The 4,839-nt window shown below is 43.0% G+C and overlaps 1 pseudogene; it reads right to left on the bottom strand.

Annotated features, from left to right (window-relative positions):
- Positions 1–2,430: 2,430 nt before the first annotated feature.
- Positions 2,431–4,331, bottom strand: LOC134622678 (nuclear factor 7, ovary-like; annotated as a pseudogene).
- Between the last annotated feature and the right edge of the window lie 508 nt (positions 4,332–4,839).

Here is a 4,839-nt window from a genome sequence, read left to right on the forward strand (position 1 = left end):
ACATCCAAGGTATGGACATTGAGACTGTGGACAGCTACAGGTACCTTGGTGTTCATCTGAACAGCAAACTGGACTGGACTCATAACTCAGACGCCCTCTACAGGAAAGGGCAGAGCAGGCTGTACCTGCTGCGGAGACTCAGGTCGTTTGGAGTGGAGGGCCCACTCCTGAAGACCTTCTATGACTCTGTGGTGGCCTCAGCCATCTTTTATGGTGTGGTCTGCTGGGGCGGCAGCATCTCTGCTGGGGACAGGAAGAGACTGAACAGGCTGATCCGCAGAGCCAGCTCTGTTCTAGGATGCCCTCTGGACCCAGTGGAGGTGGTGAGTGACAGGAGAATGGTGGCTAAGCTGTCATCCCTGTTGGACAACATCTCCCACCCCATGCAAGAGACTCTGACAGCACTGAGCAGCTCCTTCAGTGGGAGACTGCGGCACCCACGGTGTGGGACGGAGAGATTTCGCAGGTCTTTCCTCCCCACTGCTGTCAGACTCCACAACAAAGACTTTAACTGATCAAACACACACATCCACAAATGTGCAATAACACAAATGTGCAATAATCTTTCTGGCACCGTTGTATTCTTCACTCTGTTGTATATAGCATTTGTATTCTATTTTTATCCTATTGTATATTTTATTCTATTTTATTCTACTGTATATAGTATTCTATTTTTATTTTTATTCTATTCTGTACAGTTGTGTACTGTATTTATTCTTATTTTATTTTATTCTAATTGTCCTTCATAACTTTTGCACTGTCCACTTCCTGCTGTGACAAAACAAATTTCCCACATGTGGGACTAATAAAGGTTATCTTATCTTATCTTATCTTACTTCTGAGGTATTTACACCTGAAGCCTCATTTAATGTGAGTCAGAAACAAACGGCTCACCTGTGATTAATGGATGTTTCCCTGCATTTATATTTGCACACAGTTTATTTTCTTACAGCAGGAAAACTGAACAGAATGTATGTAAGAGGTTAGAGTGAGGATGACGTACTTAATACAGAAAATCCATGTTTGTCTGTTTTGATGATGAAGGACTTCTTTAGCTCTGTAAACAGCTACACTTGAGAGGACAGAGGTGATTTCATGGATCAATAACAATGTGTTTATCAGCTTTCATCATCGCAGTGCAGACATGACGTCAGATCTATCAAAGTGAAGGCCGTCTCTCTGATGACGTCACAGAGTCGTTCTGTCCAATAAAGGATCTCAGATCAGCTGCTGCCATCTTGTGGCCACAGTTGGTTACTGTCTCTGAAAGTTGTCTCATGTTTCCTGTTGTCCTGTTAACAAAGGCTGGAGCTCATCATGCTGAGAGGGGAGCAGCATTTTTTGGCTCTTCACACATGTTCATTATATTCTGATGATCCTGGATGGAGACAAACTACAGATAAGTGTGTTCAGCCCAACTAGTTTATCTCATTACAGCAGTTTGATGTTTCCCTTTGAATCCCCCTGAAGATACTGACAGTGAAGCACGTACATAATACTCCAGCCTTTCAACTCTGAGCTTATTTAGTTCTATTAATACACTGAAATCTCATTTGTGTCATGAAGAAAGTCTTTAATCAAACAGAATTCAAAGATCAGAAACATTTCATATATGGAGTTAAACATGAATCATTGTTTCAACAACATATTTATTGTTGTCATAAACAGACAAGAAGACAACAACAAACTGCTCCTCCCATTCAACACATGTCAGTCCATATCCCAGTGTTACGGGTACGAAATTGAGGACGAGAGTAAAACAATGATGGTCCAGAAGAGGTCGGTCAAACAATTGATTTTAATGAATACACGCCGCATGGGGAGGTGTAAACTGCAAAACATCAGTTGTACATCTTCGTCCCAAAATACACTTCAGATTGCTTTTATAACATCAGGGTATTATAACGCCCCCTCTTGCGTTTACAGTCACATAATTTGCATCTTAAGAACATTATTTGCCTCCTCTACAGATAATGATCAATTCTAAGAGATAAATGCAGACACAGAAGTTCCCCTTTCTGGCATCCTCTTCCGAATATGGTGATGATCTCAGGCCTTTGAGGTCACCATGGACTGGTCCTCTCCTTCCGTCACCTGTTACCAAGTAAACTCTAGTGCAACATGTTTGCTGAATACATTCAGGCCTTTGCTCAGCTACTATTTTACTGTACCAATATACTCAGCATATAAGCTTTTAAGATGATAGATTTAACTCAACGATTTAAAGTGGTTATAACTGCACCTGTAATAAACATGTTAATATTTGATTATGATAACCCCTGTAATACAAATTATACCATAATGCCAACAGCTTCAATAAATGCTTTGATGAATGATAATTAATGCAACGATAAAGATGATGGTTATGAACAGTAGCAGTAAAATAATTTCTTTAATTCTACACCAGCAAACTAAATCATCTTCATTTACACACATCAAATAGAAACATGAATCACTTGTAATGATTAGAAACTTGATAGAATTTCAAATCTAGTTTGGGGAGTCATTCAGTGAGAAACAGTGAAATGATTTTCCATGTGAAAAGGTGGACAGCAGAAACAGAAAGAAACAGTGAGAACTAAAAGAGAAACAAAGAGCTTTGGAACAACGAGGCAGCAGGAGGACAGCTGCAGTTTAACAGCTTCAATTCACTGACAGGAAACAACATTAGAAACATCATCATCCTCAACTCATCTGCTCCACTGACACTGACACCTTCAACGGACACACCTTCACTTTACCACCAGTGCTAATGTATGGAAACATCCTGTGAGTGAAAGTGTGAGTGAAGGTGTGTATGTGCGTGTTAGTATCAGGATCAGAGAACGACAGCTTTCCTCTGTTCCAGTCCAGATTCACTCTGATCCTCTGGAGCTTCTGTACTGAGAGAGCAGATTCTGCTGATGGTGAGTGTGTGTAGTATTTCTCTTGATAGAACAATATTGTCCATAATCCAGACCGTATGTCTCCCTTCCTCTGCACAGACTCTGCTAACACACCCAGTATCCACCATTTACTGTCTCCAACTTCAGCATCCCAGCTGTGAGTCCCTGAGTTAAAGCCCTCAGAGCCCAGGACAGAGCAGTAAAAATCAAACCTCTCTGGATTATCAGGAAGCTGCTGTTCATCTCCTTCTACGACACTGGTCAGATCTTCAGACAGGATGAGGTCTGGATGAGCAGTGTTTGGGTCCAGAATAAGAGGAGTATAAGAGACCATGTCCTTCATGTTGTTCCAGATGTTGAAGGTCAGGTTGCCCAGGTGTTTGGCCTGGTCTATCAGAGCTCCTGAGGGCAGCTGTGGATCATCCAGCAGGGGGCAGCGCTGGACTCTTTCCACTGCAGCCTTGTAGTTGTGCAGGAATGAGACGTCTTCAGCTCTCAGCTCCTCCTCTGTGGCTCTGACTGTGTCTGAAAGAGCTGCTATCTCTCTGCTCAGAGACTCCATCTTCTCCTTCATCATCCCACTCTTCTGATCCTCTTCCTCCCTCAGTGCAGCCAGCCTGGCCTCCTCTTCCTCTGCTAGAAAACTGGTGAAGCTTCTTAAACTGCTCCTTAATCTGCCTCTCTGTGTGCTGGGCCTGGACCTTAATGTGTTCTGCTGTTTGACCAAACTTCACTTGAACTTCTTCACAAACCTTTAACTTCTCCTTTAAGGGCTCCAGAGTTTCCTGAAGTTCCTTCTTGTGTTGTTGTGCAGCTTCATCGATGGGTCTGAATCTGTGATTGGTGTGTTTCTCTGAGTCTCTGCAGACAAGACACACTGGCTGCTGATGGTCCAGACAGAAGAGTTTGAGTTTCTCAGAGTGCAGACTGCAGAGAGCCTCTGAAGCTCTCTGATCTCTCTCCTGTAAGAACGACTCACAAAGGCTCTTTAAAGCTCGGTTTAAAGGTGGTTCAGACTTTGAAGATCTTCTCTTACAAACTGGACACTCGTGTGTTGTTCTCTCTCTCCACCATCTCTTCAGACAGTCTTTACAGAAGCTGTGGCTACATGACAGAAGAACAGGATCTCTGAAGACCTCCTGACAGACCGGACAGCAGAGATCCTCCTCTGATCTGGAAGCCATTGAGTCTGTGAGTGAAGCTGAAAACAGCAGACAGGAAGTACAGTCAGTCCTGGCTCCCCTCCCTCCTCTACGACCTTCACTGAAACTTCCTTTGAGTCGTGTTTTTGCTCAAACTCACATTCAGTGTGTGGAGCGTCAGCAGCTTGAAGCAGCAGTGTTGGAGTTTTCCACTTTTCTCTCCTGTAGCTGGACTCACTCAGAGGAAGCTGCTAGTTTGGTCTGAACTCAGTCTGATCGTCTGTGCGTCTCTCTTTACTGAGGACGAAGAACTTCCTGTTCCCTGGTTTTGGCACGTTTGAGTGACGTGAGGGGAGGAGAAAAATGTTGCTGTTTGACTTTTAACTAAGGTGTGTTTCAATCCTGCCTGTAGCTCAAAAACTGTAAAGCAGGTTTTGTGTCTTTTCACCTCCACAGGTCACAACATGAAACCTGTTGTGAAGTTTATAAAATAAAGTGTCACTCGGTGGTGCAGCTGTTTGTCAGCTTCTATTTTAGACTTTGTTCTGGTTCTTGTTCAGGTTCCCAGCAGTGGGAGTGTAATGCAGTCACACACACACAGGTGGTGTTAAGGTGGACTCACTTTGTTACAGACAGTGGTGTTATTTCTTGTGACTAAGGGTGTGTTTGATTCCAAAGTTCAGACATTAACCTGCCAGAAGTTGTAAAAGTTACTAATAAAGAGCTTTTATCTCATTTCACATGCAGGTCAGAGCATGAAAGCTGTGATGCAGCAGTTTGAGAAAAATTGCTGCTGATATAAAATATTTTTT

Source organism: Pelmatolapia mariae, unplaced genomic scaffold, assembly GCF_036321145.2.
Source record: "Pelmatolapia mariae isolate MD_Pm_ZW unplaced genomic scaffold, Pm_UMD_F_2 NODE_ptg000137l+_length_47770_cov_1, whole genome shotgun sequence".
Classification (NCBI taxonomy): Eukaryota; Metazoa; Chordata; class Actinopteri; order Cichliformes; family Cichlidae; genus Pelmatolapia; species Pelmatolapia mariae.